Source organism: Dipodomys spectabilis, unplaced genomic scaffold (assembly GCF_019054845.1).
Source record: "Dipodomys spectabilis isolate Male_0828 unplaced genomic scaffold, ASM1905484v1 ptg000173l, whole genome shotgun sequence".
Taxonomy (NCBI): domain Eukaryota; kingdom Metazoa; phylum Chordata; class Mammalia; order Rodentia; family Heteromyidae; genus Dipodomys; species Dipodomys spectabilis.
The window spans coordinates 9,992,634-10,012,727 of record NW_024870850.1 but is presented as its reverse complement, the minus strand read 5'-3'; positions in this window follow the sequence as shown (position 1 = coordinate 10,012,727).

Genomic DNA, 20,094 nt, shown 5'->3' with positions numbered 1-20,094 from the left:
ACACTCATACATTGGCCTTTTGGTGTGTAAAGAATTGAGCAATAATAATAATAATAAAAGAATTGAGCAATAGCTGAGAGCCAGTGGCTCAAACCCATAATCCTAGCTACTCAGGAGGTTGAGATTTGAGGATCACGGTTCAAAGCCAGCCCTGGCAAAAAACTTCGTGAGACTCTTATCTCCACTAAAGCACTGAGAAAACTAGGAGTGCTGTGGCTCAAGTGGTAGATTGCTTGCCTTAAGCTGAAGAACTGAGGGACAGAGCCTAGGCTCAGAGTTCAAGCCTTATGACCGACAAAAAAAAAAAGAATCGAGTAACATAGGTTCTTCATTGAAGTAAATATCTAACCAAAGCCATGAAAATTTAAACGTAATTTCTACTTTTTTTTGTCCTTTAAAAGAAACCACAATGGGAAAAATATGTATGTAGAGCATACAGAGTTATCTATCTGACCCATATCTATAAGAAAGTAGAAAATCTGAATACACACTGCACCATTGTTTTATCAAAGGAATCCTGGGGGGTGGGGAAAAAGGCAAATATGAGTTTGGATGAGTTAATATTGGCAAGAAGTGGCAAAATAAGAGAAGAAAAATAAGAAAACCATAAAACTCAAGGCAATATTCTTAGCTTTGGATGGTCTCAAAGCCAGTTAGAAAATTTCTACCTTCTATCCTTTTGGCTGGTGGAAGCTACCAGTACATTGCCAGATCCTCCTGGGAACAGATGCAGAGACTTCCAGATCACAGTACCCAGTCTGGTTGGTCCATGAGCCATTCACCACCTGTTAGTGCAGGAGTGCAGCTTCTGCCTCTGGGAGCTTCCAGATCTACCCCTACCAGGCCAACCAACCTAGGGTGCAGGCCTCACCTGGTGCATCAAGCGGTCGGTTTATGGATTCCATGTATACCTCTATTGATCTTTGTCTATTCCCATCCTGCTAACACAATTCCTGTCTTACTCTTTGATAAGCTTCTTCATGCTCATACAATTCGTGTATTTTTCTTTGACTGTTCTGAGCCTGCTCATGTAATTCCTGTCTTTCTCTTTGGTTGTTCTCAGCCTGCCATGCAATTCCTGTAGTAATCTTTGATTAGCTTCCTCATGCTCATGAGATTCCTATATTAATGTTTGGTTAACCTTATCATGCTCATGAAGTTCCCATATTAATCTTTGGTTGCCCTCACCTTGCTTCCTATCATGGTCACACTGAATCCTCTACACATTTTCATACCTTTCATTCATCATGTTTACCGTTAGTGTTTGTAGAGCTTTTTGGGAACTCTCTTCTGGATTTTTCATTAAATGTTCTGTCACCTCATTATCATGAGTGGGAGTTGAGATACCCAGACTAGCCATTTTTTTTGTCTTTCTCCAGCTTGTTCTGTCCATTTGGTAAGAAAGTAATACCAATTTTGAGCTAGAACACTATTTCAAGGCAAGCATCAACCAGAGTTCTGTAGTTACACATTAAAATGGCTGCAGATACAATCTAGTTCAACAGATACAATCTATTCATCATCAAACAACAATGGATTAATGGGCTAAGGACATCAAAGAAGGATTCAGAGGACCAGACCTAAATAGGTTTAGGGAGAATTGTGAGGAAAAATAGGATTAGAGGAATGTGGTGAGGTAAAAGGAAAGAGTGAATTTAACCAAATCCTAATCTCAGAGAGGGAATGGATAGGACTTAATGAAAGGAGAGAGATAAAAAAAAGAAGAAATAAGAAAAACAAAAATTTAAATTTAAAAACTGACTTACTTAAAATTATGGAACAATGAAGAAATGTTATTGCTGAAGAAAGGGATAGGATGAGAGAAGGAGAGAGATAAGAAGGAAAAATGAAAAAATAAAAAATTTTATAAATGGAATACTTAAAAATTATATAATTATAAAGAAATAATACTAGTATTAGAGAAGTTAAGCCTAAGAGGTTGTGAATTAAGTAATAAATTCCTGGATTAAATATGTACACAATGAGGGATAAGGTCTAAGAATCGATGACAGGTATATATTTGGGGATCAGCAGAAGAGCAATTAATAACTCAAAAAAGAAAGAAGAAAGGACTAAATGGTTAAAAGAGATTCCACACACACACACCTGAAATAAAAATTATGAAAGAAAAAAAATAGTAAAACACAAACTTTTTCAAAAAATTAACAATTTAAGTAGAAAAAAGAGTTCTTTAATTTTTTTTTTTGGTGGAGGGGGAGATCTTTTATTTCCCCTGTGTCTGTAACCAGTCTCTTGGTGGAGTCTCTGGTCTGCTTGTGGTGTTTGGTTTTCCTGTGGCTTGATTGGTTTCTTAAGTTTGTTAGAGCAAGCAGAAAGAAGGTGTGCCTCCCCCAGGACTTTGTAATCCTCCTTCCAGTCTTGTTCAGTGGGAGGGAATTCTACTTTGAGTATCAGAAAAGCTGGAGATGTCTGTTTCCTCTAAGTTGGAGTTGCTGTGCTGAGGCTAGGTTCTGGGTAGAGTTGAGGCCTATCAGCAATCAGTAGCTTTTCCCTGAGGAGCTAACTCCTAAGACACACATAGAGCCCAGCCTGGAGCCATTTTCAAGGTTTATGTTTACTGAGTTTCAATTCTTTGTGGTTTACCCCTTCTGCTGTCTAGGCTGCAGTGGAGAGGGGCAACCTCTGCCTCTGTTTACCCAGTGAAGAAAGTCACTGCTCCCAAAGTGGAGCTTCCTCTCTCTGAGTAGAGCTGAACCTGGCAAGTCAGGTCAGGTTCCTGTGACCTGTTGAATGGCTCCTATGGTTTTCTTTCAAGGCCTGAGTTGGAGCTAGCTACTCTTGCAGGGCATTTGTCAGTAACAAAGATGGAGATATTCTCCAGTGGTTGGGGAGGACCTAACTTCCCACTGCAGCTCTATGAGAAGGATTGAGGTTATCTAGCTTCTACTCATGCCAGACTCCATTCCTGGGCTGTCCCTGGTCTGCGAATAGCAGGAAGAAAATTTCTGCTCCTTGTCAGTTCTTGCTGCTGGTGAATAGAATCTGCTCACACACCGTGTCTGGCGCCTTTGTCCTGGATCGTCTCTGTTGAGATGGTGGGCGGGGTAACTGTCTCCACCATTGCCACCTCCACCCCGCTGTGACTACTGGCAAGTGCTCAGATCTGTCTTCTTGACCACGCTGCCTGGATTTTTCCTGTCTGACCAAACTCTCTGTACTGTGATGGCACACTTGATATGATTCTCTAGCCTAGGACTGTTCACTGGAACACTAAAACTGCTTTCTATGAAAGACCTTATTTAGCCTCCAGCTTCTCCTCAGCCATCTTCCTCCAGAGTGATATTTTGGATTTATACTATTGAAAAGTTGAGAGCTTATATCACACAAAGTGAGGATGAGGACAGGAGACATAGCACTTCCTTATCACAGATGCTGTGTTCTTCAAGTCACGTCATGGAGAGCATGACAGGGCAAGTGTACCTTGTATTTTCACTAAAGGAGGCAGACTACCTAATTCCATCTGCTATGAAAGATTCTAGAAAGTCACTATGCCTGGAACATATCACCTAACATAAAAGTCATTACTTGCGAGGACAGAAATGTCCTTTGTTGCTCATGGTGTGCTGGTGGCTCTTCTATGTGATGAAGAAGCACCTCGTGGAGGGCGTGGGCCACAGCATACATGGTGGTGTAGATATTATAACTTTCTTGTGACACAGCCATATCAAAAGTGTGTCCCTGCACCAAGCCACAGTGGCATTGGATGAAGACTGCCCTAATTTTCTATAATCAGATTTAATCAGTATGCAGTGAACAACCCAAATCCATAACCTAGGAAGAGAAATATCTCCTGAGTCCTTGGAATCGTTATCTCTTGGGACAAAATTGGTGAATCCAGAAATGTCTTTATGGTGGTGAGAGAAGATGAGAGGTGCATGGAAGGAGTGTAGCAGGAAGTATCTTTTGCTAAGGGTCATGTCATCATAGGGTGAGTTCATCACCCAGACTTTCTCTGTATTTAAAAAATCCCCAATTTAAGAATAAAGCTTAGTAGCAATTCAATTTCTCCGTAAATGATTATCACATTGGTTGAGGATTCCATGATCTGGCGATATCTTGGTTGATCAGTTGATAAATCTAATGAGCTGTTTGTCAGGATCATATTCTAAAAGGCAAGACAGACTCCATTCCTGTCCATCTCCTCTCTCAATTCTGAGAGGTTATGAGCAGTCCCACCCAGGTCCAGCCAAATTGAAGCATCAAGGAGACTATGGCCAGGGCTAGAGCTGAATCCTTGGCAACTATCTGATTGACAGCACCGAACTGTCCATGGTCATTCAGGAGGGGATCAAAAGACCAATAGGTTAACTAAAGGGGGAAAAATAATCACAATAGCTGGAAGAGGATGGTCATTGTCAGGGTCACAGTCCTGATGAGTAGCCAACAACCGCTTGCAGTGGTGGTAGTGAAAGTTTGCTTATCCCACTTCTTTTTTTGTCAGTTGTGGGGCTTGAACTCTGGGCCTGGGCACTGTCCCTCAGCTCTTAAGCTTAAGGCAAGCGCTCTACCACTTGAGCTACAGCACCATGTCCAGTTTTCTAGTGGTTTCTTGGGGAGTTTCATGGTCTTTCCTGCCCTGGCTGGCTTTGAGCCACGATCCTCAGATCTCAGCCTCCTGAGTAGCTAGGTTTACAGGCGTGAGCCACCAGTGCCTGGCTTGCTTATCCCACTTGTAATATTATCTCTCATGCTCCAAGATTTTTGTAGAATTGTATAGAACAGGATCAGAGCCTGGGCTCATTCTTTGCTCTCTTATAAACTCTCCTTTGATCTCTTCCAACAAAGATAATGTGGATGCCCACCCAATGTGGGGATTTTTTCATTTGAGGCCATTCAGTATGTGAGGCTCATAATACCACCTCTTTTCACCACTTCTTCAACCTATTGAGGACAGGTTCAAGGTGGACTTAGCTTTACATCTGCCCTCCCCTCCCATACTCACCTGTGGAAGTTTGTAGAGGTCCAGAAGTGTCAAGATTGGGCAGATGTGCTTGATTTTCCTGTGAGTACTGCTAAATCTTTGCTGTCTCTCCTGCAGGTGCAATTAGGGGTGTTTTGATTTTTCCCAGACAGCGAGGTCAATGGATTCTCTAACACATCAGTTTCTACATAATGTGAATTATAGATCTCAAACCCTGGGGTCATGTTGGGTAGCAGATGGGGATTGTATTGATTTCCTCAACTGCGAGAGTCAGGGACAGAACTCATTGGCATTTCCTTAGTTGAACCTGCACAGAGATTCAGGTATGTAAACATGTATTACAAAGGATTAAGTTGAAATCTCAATACTTTGTTGAATTGAATGGTTTTCTGTACACACAGTAATATGTTTGGAGCCTGTCTTCAAAGAGGATGGAATTAGAATTTGGATCGTTAGGAAGATAATGAAAATTGGGAGAGTTCCTGAACCAGGATTTGATCAATGAACACTGGATTGCTATTCTGAGATAGAGAGGGAATGAGCTGACTTTTCCTCTCTGTCATTTGTGGATACATAAGAAGCACTAATATCTGGGCCATAGAGCTTGTCTAGTTCCCTCACCAAGTCATTGAGTACCTTGAAGTAGGTCTGTGTATGAAATATATGAAGATTAGGTCTGTATCTGAAGTAAATGAAGAAATGTTTGAGATCCTAGTTGGCAAAAACAGCAATTAGAGCCGGGTGTCAGTGGCTCATGCCTTTAATTCTAAGTACTCAGGAGACTGCGATCTAAGGATCACAGTTCAAAGTCAGTTGGAGCAGAAAAGCCCAAGAGACTCTAATCTCCAATAAACCACTAGAGAACCGGATGTGGTGCTGTGGGTAAAGTGGTAAAGTGCTTGCCTTGAGCTGAAGAGCACAGGGACAGTGCCCAGGACCAGAGTTTAAGCCCCACTACCGACAATAATAATAATAATTATAATAATGATAATGATAATAATAATAATATCATCATAATCATCATTATCGCCATTACCGGTAAGGACATTATCTGAGGAAAAAGACAATCTCTTGGAACAAAAAGTCTGTCCTGGCTTGGAGGGATCCTGGGGATGAGTGATCATCCCGATGCCAGTGGAAACTGCATTCATAAGAGGGATGGTGTCAGATCCTAAAGGGAGTCACTTTGTGCTTGTCCTTGCAAAACTAAGCACAGGTGGGAGGTCAAAAGAAAATAGTTGAAAAGTATGTCTATTTGATGCCCATATCTGCTTTCCTTCTAACTGGGCAGGAATTTATATGTATTACCTATTATTTTTATGTAAGGTAAGATTTTGTTTTTAAGGCTGTGGTTGTGAAATTGGGGATAGCTTAAAATTATCCAAAGGGCAGCCTCTACTCTCTGCTCAAGGCTATGATTGGAAGTAAATTTTTGATATGGAAGCAGATACATATACTCAGCCGGTCTGATAAAGAGGGTAAGGCTGGAGTGTTAGTTAATCAAAAGCCTCTTCTCACAAGCCCAAAATAGGACATCTGGCCATTTGGCTCTAATAGAGTTCACACAGATGTAAAGCAGTATTCATATACATTCTAAATATTCTTTCTTGGTATTGTAAAACCCCAATTAATCATGGATCTAAGATCTTGTCCCCATTCAAAGATATCTGGGAAGCTTCACAGAAAGCTGATATGCAGTGTAATGGTCACCACAGTTCAGGATCTCCAGTCAACCAGGGAAATGCTTTTGCACACCAGAGTGCTAAGCAGGCTGTAGTGATCTGCTGTAGGAAAATGGCTTGACTACCAGCACAACTATGCTTATAGAAGCATTATTCACCACAGCTAAGATATGGAACCTATCCAGATGCCCCTCAGTAGATTAATGGATCAAGAAAATGTGACACACACACACACACACACACACACACACACACACACACACACACACACACACTGGAATTCTATGCCTCCATCAGGAAGAATGACACTGCCCAATTTTCTAGAAAATGGAAAGACTTGGAAAAAATCAGATTAAGTAAAGTATGCCACACCCAAAGGAATATAGGTCCCATGGTTTCCCTTAATTGTAATTCTGGTATATGTCTAGGCTAATCTTATCAGATGATCTGAAAAGCTCAAAAGTTATGTACATATGACCATATAAAATGATGCTCAGCAAAATGAACCCCAAGGTACAGACACATGAGGTTTTCCTTTGTTGTTGTTTTTAATGTACTATGTGATTTTCTGTTTCTTATATATGTTCTTTCTCCTATGGTATATCCCTGTTGTCACTGTATTTGATTTAAGTACCTTGAATCATGTATCTACATTTATCAAATTTGGGGAGGGGAAATGGGAATAAGAAAATTCTGAAGGAAAGACACGGGATGACCCATTGCAACAATAATATTCACAAGACGCTATGTTGGAAATGCACTTTATGTATTTGGGGGAGAGAGGAGTGAGGGAGGTGGGAGAGGGAAGGGATGGTAGGAGAAAAACAAAGGAGGGGTAATAATGTTGGACTAGAAATGTACTCATTACCTTACTGATGTCACTGTAAGCCCTCTGTACAGCATCTTTACAATAAAATAAATAGTTTTAAGAAGAATCCCCACCCAAAAATGGCTTGGATCCCTTCTATGCTCAAATTTCTTCAGATCAACTTTTACCTAAATGGAAGTGACCCTGTTCAGTTCTTCTCAGTATTCCCACATCTGTAAAATTGTCTGTTGTTACCTCTTGGATACACATTTCTAGAATAAAAATTTTATATCTTTATCCCCAATCTCAGGTTTCAGATTCATGTAGACACGAGGTCTCACAGGACTTCTCTACCTGTAAGCCTCTAAAAGGCTTGAGATTCCTCTTCAAGATTAATAAAAGGAGAGTTAACCACATTGCCTGAATGGTGTGATCAAGTTTCCAATTTTAAATTTCTGTTGACTCAATTATAAATAGCATTCTTTAGTCTCAGAACAATTGTTAAAGCTCCTTCATTATGCTTAGGATGTATAAGAAGTCACCTTTTCTAATGACTATTTCCTGGGCTGAATTGGAAAGTAACCCATTTTGACAGTGGGCCCAATTTTATACAAGGGAGGTTATTTGTGACTAACTTCCACTCTTGGGCAATTGAGCTCAAAGACTTCTCTCTTCTGGAAATAGCACTCTCATACTTATAGTCAATGGGATGGGAAAAACTCTCCTGCAGAACAGGAAGACTTTAGCTATCATTCCTGCAGCCCAAGGAGGAACCTGCAGAACTGTAAAGGTTAAATGCTGTGTGTATATTCCACACAACTCAAATATCTCCCCAGACCCTCTGGTTCTACACACTCAAATTGATACTAAGTCTGACTCTGCTCTTAGTTTTAACAAATGCCTTGCTTAATGGTTCTCTGGAATGACTTGTGGGGAAATTTGTTATTTATATTTATGGCATTAATAGGTGAGGGTGTATTGATCTACTGCACCTTATATAGCTTCTGAGGATTATTATGCTTCAGAATTTCTTGTTTGACTTCCTTTCCAGTTTTTGGTTAAGAATGCTCCTAATGTTGTCCCCAACTGACAATTCAACAACAGAACTTCCCATGTCGCCCATTGATAAGATAGGACAAGACTTGAACTGTCAATGTCCCTGCTCAGCCTAATGCAGTGACAGAAACAGGTTTTCACCAATCAATGTCCTTTAATATTAAGGGACCAAAGTCATTTGAGGGGAGTAAGGCAGGATAACCTCGGAAAACTGTGGCAGGGTAAATAATTGACAGTAATTAAAAAAGCTAGTAGCTAATACAGAAGATTTTTACCCATCTACATCTTTTATGATTCAGGGAACAAAGTCATTTCAGGGGAAAATGCAAGGTAATCCAGGGAAAATGAGGCATGGGAAATGGTTACCAGACATGACCAAAAAACCCTCATGCTTAAAGGTAATCCATCCACTTCCCTTAATATTAAGGTAAGAAAGTCATTTTAGGGGAAAATGAGGCAGGAGAAATTGAGGAAACATACAGGCTGGGAAGGGATGTGAAGGGTAAACAAAGGAAGAGGCTGCAATGCTTGATAAGAAATGTACGCATTATCCTGCCCATGTAATTGTAACCCCTCTGTACAGTATGTTCACAAAAATAAAATTAAAAAAAAGAAATACAGAAGCACTATCTTTGCTTCAAAGAGAGACACCAGGGTGCATTCCTTCCTGTGAGGTGCATATCTTACCCCAAGAATTAATATTTGTCTGGCAGGAAATATATCTTCCTGAGAAAATGCTCCCCCAAAACTTAAGCAACATGACTCATTTCTTTCTTTTTTTCATTTTAATGGTTTCCTTTCTTTTTCTTTTCTTTCTTTTTGGTGAAAATATCATACAGAAGGGCTGCAATTACATAGGTAAGATAATGACTCCATTTTTTATCAAGAATTGTAGCCTCCTCCTTTGCTTCCCCTACCCATCCCTTCCCTTGTCCCACTTCCATTCGTCCCCACCCCTCAATTGGCAAAGTTGCAAAGTTCGTTTTTCTTTTTCTTTTCTTTTTTTATTGTGAAAATAATGTATGGAGGGTTTACAATTACCTGGGCAAGATAATGAGTACATTTCTTTTCAAGCATTGTAGCCTCCTACTTCGTTTCCCCTCCCCATCCCTTGCCATCTTTCCCAGGTCCCCAACCCAACCCTCCTCCCTCCCCATTAAAGTTGTAAAGTTCCTTTTTGACATAGCAACATGTGCATCTCATTGTTGCAATGGCTCCACCTGTATCCCTGTTTAAATGATTTGTTTTTTCCCTTACTCTCCACAAATTATACCAACATCAAATACAGTAAAAGCAGGGGTTATACCGTGGGGGAAGGACATACAAAGCAATGAAGAAATAATCTTATAAATATGTAAGAAACAATTGCATGAAAGCAAAAATATTTGAATTCTTATCTTTGGGTTCATTTCACCTAACTTAAAGTTATCTGCCCTTTTTGCTTGTCTCAGACATTTACTAGTTATTGCACATAATGGAAACCATGGGACCTATGTTTCTTTGGGCCTGGCTTACTTCAATTAATATAATTTTTTCCACGTCTTTCTATTTCCTAACAAATGGGGCAATGTTATTCTTTCTGATTGAGGCATAGAATTCCATTGTGTATATATACCACATTTTCTTGATCCATTCATCAACTGAGGGGCATGTGGGTTGGTTCCATGTCTTTGCTATGGTAAATAATGCTGCCTTAAACATAGTTGTACTGTTAACTTTAATATGGTATTGTTTGTGATCATTTGGGTAAATGCCCACAAGTGGGATTGCTGGGTCGTAGGGGAGCTCTATGTGGAGTCTTCTGATGAACCTCCATACTACTTTCCAAAGTTGTTGAACAAGATTACACTCCCACCAACAATGCAGTAAGGTTCCCTTCTGTCCACATACCCTCCAGCATCTGTTGTTATTAGAGTTCTTGATTGTAGCCATTCTAACTGGGGTGAGGTGGTATCTCAATGTTGTTTTGATTTGCATTTCTTTTATGGCTCGGGAGGTTGAGCATTTCTTCATGTGTCTATTGGCCATACTTCTTTCCTCTTCAGAGAAGTTTCTCTTTAAGTCTTTAGCCCACTTATTTATTGGGCAGTTGTTTCTTTGAGGATTTGTTGTTGGGGGATTTAATTTTTTGATTTCCAGGTATACTTTAGATATGAGACCTTTGTCCGTTGTGTGGCTAGTGAAGATCCTCTCCCAATCAGTGGGCTTTCTATTGATTTTGGTAGTTTTGCCATCCTTTGCCATGCAGAAGCTCTGCAATTTCATGCAATCCCATTTGTCCAACCTTTCTCTGATTTGTTGTGTTTCCGGGTCTCTATTCAGAAAATTTTGGCCTGAGCCAAGGAGACCGAGGGTTTCTCCTATTCCATCCTGTAATATTTTCAGAGTGTCTGCTTTGACTCCAAGGTTTTTGATCCATTTGGAGTTGATTCTGGTGCAGGGTGACATATAAGGATTTACCTTTGGGTTTCTACGAGCAGTTTACCAATTTTGCCATCACCATTTACTGAAGAGGCTGTCTTTCTTCCCTTCTATTTTTTTAGCTCTCTTATTGAAGATTAGATTGCTATATGTCTGTAGGTTCATTTCTGGGTTTTCAATTGTATTCCATTGGTCCTGAAGTCTGTTGTTGTGAACGTTCCAAGCTGTTTTGATTACTATGGCTTTGTAGTAGAGTTTGAAATTTTGTATTGACATTCCCCCAGCACAATTCTTTCTGTTAAGGATCATTTTTGCTATTTGGGGTCTTTCATTGTTCCATATGAATGTTTGGATTGCCTCTTCTATCTCTTTGAAGAATGAGGTTGGAATATTTATAGGTATCACATTGAATTTGTAGATAGCTTTGGGAAGTATTGACATTTTCTCTTTTTTTGGGGGGGAGGGTCCGGTTTGTGGCCTGAATTCTGGGCCTGGGCGCTGTCCCTCAGCTCTTCAGCTCAAGGCTAGCGCTCTACCGCTTGAGCCACAGCGCCACTTCCGACTTTTTTCTTCTTTTCTTATGTGTTGCTGAGGAATCGATCCCAGGGCCTCATGCTTGCAAGGCAAGCGCTCTACCACTGAGCCACCTTCCCAGCCCCAGTATTGCCATTTTCAGATGTTGATCCTTCCAATCCAGGAACCCGGGAGGTGTTTCCACATTCTAAGTTCTGTTTTGATTTCCTTTTTCAGATTTTTAAAATTTTCATCATAGAGATCCTTCACTTCTTTGGTGAATTCCTAGTTATTTTATTTTTTGTGGGTCTATTACAAATGCAGTTGCTTTCCTGATTTCAGCCATGCTTTTCTGATTGTTGGCATACAGAAAAGCCATTGATTTTTGAGGGTTAATTATATACCCTTCTACTTTGCCAAATGTTTTAAGTCAGCTCAAGTAAATTGGGATTGGAGTCGTTAGATTCTTTTTTTTTATTGTGAAAATACTGTAAAGATGGGCAAGATAATTAGTACATTTCTTATCAAGCATTGTAGCCTCCTCCTTTGTTTCCCCTTCCTATTCTTTCCCCTTTCCTCCTCCCCCCCTCTACCAAATCTCTCTCCCCCCCCTCCTTGGGATTCTTTAAATAGAATATAATTTCATCTCCAAAGAGGGAGAGTTTTACTTCATCTTTCCCTATTTGGATCCCTTGTATGTTTGCATCTTGTCTGATTGCTGTAGCTACTAGGCATTCTAATATTCAATTGAAGAGCAGTGGAGAGTGGACATCTTTGTCTCATTCCTGAATTAAGAAAAATGGATTTAGTTTTTCACCATTAATTATAATGCTGGATGTTGGTTTGTCATATATAGCCTTTATTGTAATGAGGAATGTTCCCTGGATTCCTAGATTTTCCAGAGCCTTCATCATATATGGGTGTTGGATCTTGTCAAATGCTTTTTCTGCATCTATTGAGATAACCATGTGGATCTTATCCTTGCTCTTGTTGAGATTCCCAATGCTCTTCCTCTATTTTTTTCCCTACAGTATAGAATTTCCTGTTTTTCTTGTGTGTGTGTGTGTGTGTGTGTTTGAGGTGTTTCTGGGGGTTGAACTGTGGGCTGGGGGTCTGTCCCTGAATTTTTCTGCTCAATAACTTCTAACACTTGAACCACAGCTCTACTTTCTTTCCTGTGTATTCTGATTCTTCACATTCATGGGGACAAAAGTGTTGGTGCAGCTGGATAAAGGTGGCTCACACCTGTAATCCTAGCTACTCAGGAGGCTGAGATCTGAGGCTTGCAGTTCAAAGCCAGCCAGGGAAGGAAAGTTTGTGAGACTTTTATCTCCAATAAATCACTAGAAAACCACATTTGGCTCTGAGGTTCAAGCGTTAGAGCCCTCACCTTGAGCTGAAGAGCACAGGGACTGTGCCAAAGCCCAGAGTTTAAAACATACAACCTATTCCTCCCACCCAACCAAAAAAGTGTTGGTGCTTCTAATCTGCCATCTTCTCCTGACTCCTCCTTTAAAAGACAATATGTTGAGGATTCAGAGGAAGATGTCAGCAGGGAAGCTAGAGGCTAAACAAGCTCTCACATAGAAAACAGTTTTAGTGTTCCAGTGAACAGTCCTTGGCTAGAGAATCACACCAAGTGTGCCATTACAGTACAGAGAGTTTGGCCAGAGTGGCAAAATCCAGGCCAGGAGACATATCTGAGCACTTGCTTGTATCTGTGGCTGCGGCTACAGCGGTGGCGGTGGTGGCAGCGGCAGTAGCTAACATACCAACAGAGAGATTTGGGGACAAAGGCTCCAGATGAGGTGCGTGAGCAGATTCTACTCAACACCAGTAAGAAGTGACAAGGAACAGATATCTTCATCCTGCAGATCACAGACCAGAGACCGCCCAGGAACCAAGGCTCTGGCTTGAGGAGAACCCTGACATCCTCACTCCTCAGAGAACAGAAGAGGGAAGGCCACCCCTCCCCCACCACCAGAGATCTCCATATTTGATACTGACAAAGGCCTTGCTGAGTAGCTAGCTTCAACACAGGCCTTGGAAGGAAACAATGGGAGCCATTAGCAGGTCCCAGGACACTGACTTGACCTGCTAGACTCAGCTCCACCGAAGAGAAAGTCATGCTGCCCAAGCAGAGTCAGCTCTGTCCCCAGAAGAGTGACTTTCTTCACTGGTAAACAGAGCCAGAGGCTGTCCCTCCCTACAGCAGCTTAGACAAACAATTGAAACTCAGTAAACATAAACCCTGAGAATGGCTCCAGGCTGGGCTCTGTGAGTGTCTCAGGAGCTAGCCCTTCAGGGAAAAGCAACTGTTTGCTGAAAGGCCTCAATCCTACCCAGAACCTAGCCTCATCACAGCATCTCCAAACTAGAGGAAACAGCCAGCTCCCTCTTTTGTGATACTCAAAGTAGATCTCCTTCCCTCTGAACTAGCCTGGGAGGATGATCACAAAATCTTGGATAAAGCAAAGTATTTTTCTGCCTGCTCAAACAAACTGACTTATGAAACCGATCAAGCCACAGGAAAACAAAACACCACAAGCAGACCACAGATTCTACTAAGAGACTGGTTATGGACACATGTAAGATACAGGATCTTCCAATTCCTCCCCGCCCCATCCCCCAAAATCAAAGAACTCTTTTTTCTACCTATTTTTTTAATTTTTATTTTTATAATGTTTTCTATTAATCGTTTTTTCTCATAATTTTTATTTTAGGTGTGTGTGTGTGTGTGTGTGTGTGTGTGTGTGTGTGTGTGTGTGTGTGTGTGTGCTTTCTTAAAATCTCCTTTAACCTTTTGGTCTTTTTAAAAATTCTTTTTATTTTTTTAACTCTCTTTCTTTCTTTTTTTCTGTGACTTAATTGCTGTTCTGCTCACCCCAACTATTTACCTGTCATCAGTTATTAGACCTTGTTGCTCATTGTGTACATACTTAATCCAGGAATTTATCACTCATTTCACAACTCTTAGGCTTAACTCCTTTAACAGCTGTATTATCTCTTTAACCCCTATAATTTTCAAGTAAGCAATTTTAAGAATTTTATTTTTTAGTTTTTCATGTTTCCTTTCTATCCCTCCCTTCCTTTTATCCTATCCTTTTCTTCTCAAATATCATTTCTTTAAACTTAAATAATTTTAAGGGTTTCAATTTTTAAATTTAAATTTTTGTGTTTCCAGTTTTTCTTTTTTTTAATCTTTCTCCTATGATCTGTCCAATCCATTTCCCTCTCTGAGATTAGGATTTGGTTAAATTCATTCTCCTTTTACCTCTCCACATCCCTCTAATCCTATTTTTCCTCATATTTCTCCCTAAATCTAATAAATTTCTGCCAAATCCTTTGGTGCTGTTCTTAGCCCATTTACCCATAGTTATTTGATGTTGAACAGATTGTATCTGTTGAACTAGATTGTATCTGCAGCTTTTTGACTGTGCAACTACAGGACTCTGGTTGATGCTTGCCTTAAAATAGTGTTCTAGCACAAAATTGCAGTTAGTTTCAAACCAAATAGGCAGAACAAGCCAGAGAAACATAAGAAGAATGGCAAGTCTGGGTATCTCAGCTCCCACTCATGATAATGAGGTGACAGAACATTTAATAAATAATCCAGAAAGGATTTTCCAAAAAGCTCTACAAACACTACTAGTAAACATGGTGAATGAAAAGATTGAAAACCTGCAAAGGACTCAGTGTGTGAGCATGATAAGGAACAAGAGGAGGCAAACCAAAGATTAACAGGAATCTCGTGAGCATGAGGAAGCTACTCAAAGATTAGTACAGGAACTGCGTTAGCAGGTTGAGAACAGTCAAACAGAAATACAGGAATTGCCTGAGCTGGCTGAGAACTGTCAAAGAGAAAGACAGGAATTGCCTGAGTAGGCTGAGAACAGTCAAAGAGAAACACAGGAATTGTGTGAGCAAGCTGAGAACAGTCAGACAATTACAGGAATTGTATGAACATGAGGAAGCTATTCAAAGAGTAATACAGAAAGATCTTCACTAGCCATACAATGGACAAGGGTCTCATACCTAAAATATACCTGAACTTAAAACATTAAATCCCCCAACAACAAATCCTCAAAGAAACAACGGCCCAATAAATAAGTGGGCAAGAGTCTTACAGAGAAACTTCTAGGAAGAGGAAAGAAGGATGGCTAATAGACACATGAAGAAATACTCAACCTCCCTAGCCAGAAAATGCAAATCAAAACAACATTAAGTTTCCACCTCACCCCAGTTAGAATGGCTATAATCAAGAATTCTAATAACAACAAATCTTGGAGGGGATGTGGACAGAAGGGGACCCTACTGCATTATTGGTGGGAGTGTAAACTTGTTTAACCACCTTGGAAAGTAGTATGGAGGTTCCTCAAAAGACTCCACATAGAGCTTCCCTATGACGCAGCGATCCCACTTTTGGGTATTTGCCCCCTGAAAGACCACAAAGAAGACCATACTAAAGCTACTAGCACAACAATATTTATTGCAGCATTATTTACCATAGCCAAAGTATAGATCCAACCCAGATGCCCCTCAGTACATGAATGTTTCAAGAAAATGTAATATATATATGTATAAAATAATATATATAGTATATATTATATGTATATCATAATTCATATTATATAAAATATATAATATAAATATTTTTATATATCATATAAAATATATAATATATATAACATATTATATAATACATATTATATAATATATAATTATAAAATATATAATATTATATATAATATATGTTATATATAATGTATATAATATGCATATTATATATTATATATAATATTATAAATATATATTACATTTTCTTGATCCAGTCATGTACTGAGGTTATATTATGTATATTATATATATTACATATTGTATAATATAATATATATTATACAATATGTAATGTATATTATATATATTATTATAATATATATTACATTTTCTTGATCCATTCATGTATATATTCATGTGTATATATATGTATATATATGTATATATACATATATATATATATATATATATATATACACACACACACAAATGGAATTCTATGCCTCCATTAGAACGAATGGCATTGTCCTGTTTGTTAGGAAATGGAAAGACTTGGAAAAAATTATATTAATTGAAGTAAGGCAGGCCCAAAGAAACATAGGTCCCATGGTTTCCCTTATTTGCAATAACAAGTATATGTCTGAGACAAGCAGAAAAGGTCAGATAAGTTGATGTTAGGTGAAATGAACCCAATCCTCTGCTCCCCCAAATCCCCTTCTAGAAGTAAATCCTCTTAGTTTGGGACATTTCAAGAACCTCTTCCCCATTTCCTCCCACAATGACCAAGTTCTTATTTCCCTTAAAGCTTTTCACATCCCTTTTTTTAACCCCAAATGAGTATCTCCTCTTTCCTGCTACCTGCTGAGGGCTAAAGTCCATTATCCTTCAGCTTCTCTCTGCCTCTCTCCTAATTCCCATTCACTCATCCACAAACCCCGATTTTAGGAATAAATAAAACCCTAATGGCTCCTACTGCTTGCTTCAGGAACCTCAAAAATTAATCATAGTTATCTCATCTGTTCTCATTTATCCAACCCTTGTGTCCCACATGTTCAACTCCCCAATCTTTTTAGTTTTTGATTTAAACGACACCTTCTTTATTATCCCATTACCTACTACCTCAAGGCCTATCTTTGCCTTCACCTAGGAAAGATCCAGATACTCTCCAGGCTCAGCAAATAACCCAGACAGTATGCCTCAAGGATTTAGAGACTGCCGACATTATTTTGACCAAATCCTAAAACAGGACTTGACCACTCACAACCTGTCCCCTAGTTTTCTTCCTCAATGTGACCTCCTTCTCTTCAGCCTTTCAGCTGAGCCAAATATCAAACCACCTGATCAGTAGTTGTTAAAAGGGTCTGTATCCTCAGAATCCTCCCCCAAGTGTACCATTTTTAGTTAATTATTTGTATGTTTATAGTTTAGACTTAAATTCCGGAAACTAGCAAAATCTGCCACACTATTACATATATATCACGTATTATTTATATTAAATATGCAAAGATACAAAATCTCTACTTCAATTTAATCATTCTTCAGTTTGTTCTCATTTCATTCTCCCCTCCAGCATTACAGTGTTAAATCAGTCTTTCTAAAGCATTGCTTTGATTTTTGTTATCATCTGATTTTAAAAAGGTAACGATTTTCTACCACCTGAACTTTTCTTTCTTCAGATCTACAGCTTTTCTTCCAGCTTTTTCCTTGCTGTCATTTGAAAGTGTCTTCTCCAATATGACAGTATTAAGAGGTGAGGCCTTTCCAATTTGATTAGGAAATGGAGGGACAAAGTGAACAAATGCAGCAGTTGGGGCAAAGGAACTATATAACTTGTGTGTGGGAAAAGAGGGAGAAACTGGGAAAGACAAGGAAAGAGGTGACATTGTCCAAAAAGAAATGTATATTTTACCTGACTTATGTAACTGTAACCCCCCGTATATCCCTTTAATAATAACCATAGAACCTCCTCAATTACCACCTGTCTCTGTCCAACTAAAAGCATCTGACACTTCTTGGCCTTCTTTAACTTCTTTCACCTCTGGATTCCCATTTTTTCCCTTATAAACTTTCCCTTGCACTCTGTCACCAAATGGGCCTTTTTCATTCAGCATGATTGCCAGTAGTGTTTCTAGAGCATTTTGAGAACTATCCTCTAGGTTTTTCATTGACTGCTCTGTTGCCAATTCCAAGTGGGATAGAACAAGCCATAGAACCACAACATAAATGGCAAGTGAAGGAGCCTCAAGTCCAAATAAGCAGGCAACAGAGTCTGATTTCTTCAAGGAGCCTTCTGAATGGTTGAATTGTTCCTTCTCTTGTACTTTTTAAAGAACATGGGCAGATATTGAGTCTGAGCATGATCTAATGTATTTTTCCCCTCTTTTGGGATCCTTTTCTTTTTGCTATCTATTAATATTGAGGATCCTTAGAGACAGGTGACAAGGCTCAACTCAGACCATCATGCACTCTGTACCTTCAACTTCTCATGAGGAATAATGACCAATAATCAAACTATTTCTCCAGTTCATCTTAAGTCACATGGATGCCCTGGCCCTTTTTGCCAGAAAAAAGTACTCATAGAGATTCCCATGGGAAACTGGTGCTGCTTAATACCCTGATCTAAAATTCTGGAGGGGAGAGAGAGAGATGCAGAGAGAGGGGGGGGGGTTACAGAGGAAGAGAGGAAGAGAGAGGTACAGAGGGGGAGATGGAGAGATATTTCCTAGGAAAATACACTCAGTAATATTGAAGAACAGCAAATATTTGAACAGAAATACACAACTAGCTCAGAAAATATACTCAAGTAACGGTAATCAAAGCATGGAAACTTTCACCAAAATGAATGTTCATATATCAGTGAACTGAGCAATATAATGATATTCAAGCAGTGTTATAGCCTGCGTATAGGGAAAGTAAGAATCACAGTAGATTTGTAATCAAAAGGATGATTGATAGCATAAAAGGCAGATTACATTGGAGGAAGCAAAGGATATCCAGGAGGAAATAAAAATTTACACAGTCTAGTTGGAATCTTGCTCTAACTCTAACATAACCCGCAAAATGAACGAATTAAAATGGTTTTTGCCTGCCCAAATTGTGTAGATTTGTCTCAGAACCTCTAAGCATCAAAGACAAAATTTATGTTCATCTTAATATTTATTTCTTTCAGTTGGTCTCTCCCTAAACCTGTGCAGTGAATTTCTCTCAGGTCTTGTCAAGAGGATGTAACACTTGGGGGCAAAGATGCAGCTCAGGAGGCCTCCACTGGAGGCCAAGATGAAGACCTCCACGGCCACCATGACCTTCCCCTTGGTGCTGTGGTAGACAGGCAGGAAGGTGAGCCACACACTGCAGAACATCAGCATGCTGAAGGTCAGGAACTTGGCCTCATTGAAGGTGTCAGGCAGGTTCCTGACCAGAAAAGCCACAGTGAAGCTGACCAGGGCCAGGGCACCCAGGTATCCCAGGACACAGTAGAAGGCAGTGAGGGAACCCTTGTTGCACAGGATGATGACATGGCCATATTCAGAGTGTGCATCTGTGTCAATTTAGGGAGGAGAGATTCCCAGCCAGAGACCACAGAGAGTCACCTGGATGAGGGTGCAGATGGGAATGATGAGGTTAGGAGCCCCGGACACCAGGCACTGTCTCACGCTTCTCCCTGGAGCAGTAAGTGTGAAGGCCAGAACCACAGTGATGGTCTTGGCCAGGACTGTGGAGACAGCCACGGTGAAGACCAATGCGAATGTAGTGTGCTGGAGGATGTAGGTGGCTGTGTTGGGACGGTCAAGGAAGAGCAAGGAGCAGAGGAAGCAGAAGGTGAGGGAGATGAGCAGTATGTAGCTGAGGGCCGGGTTATTGGCCTTGACAATAGGGGTGTCTTGGTGCTTGATAAACACCTCTAGAACAGCAGCTGTTAGTGCAGAGCAGCAGAGAGCCATGCAGACAAGAGCCATGCCCAAGGGTTCTTCATAAGCAAGGAAGATCTCAGTTTTCATCAGGCAGTGGTTTCTCTGGGTGTTGGCAAACTGATGATCTGCACACCTGACACTCTGTTCCATGTTTGGTGAGGAGTGAGAATCACTATTAGCCTGGGTTCCATATTTCTCTTTCCT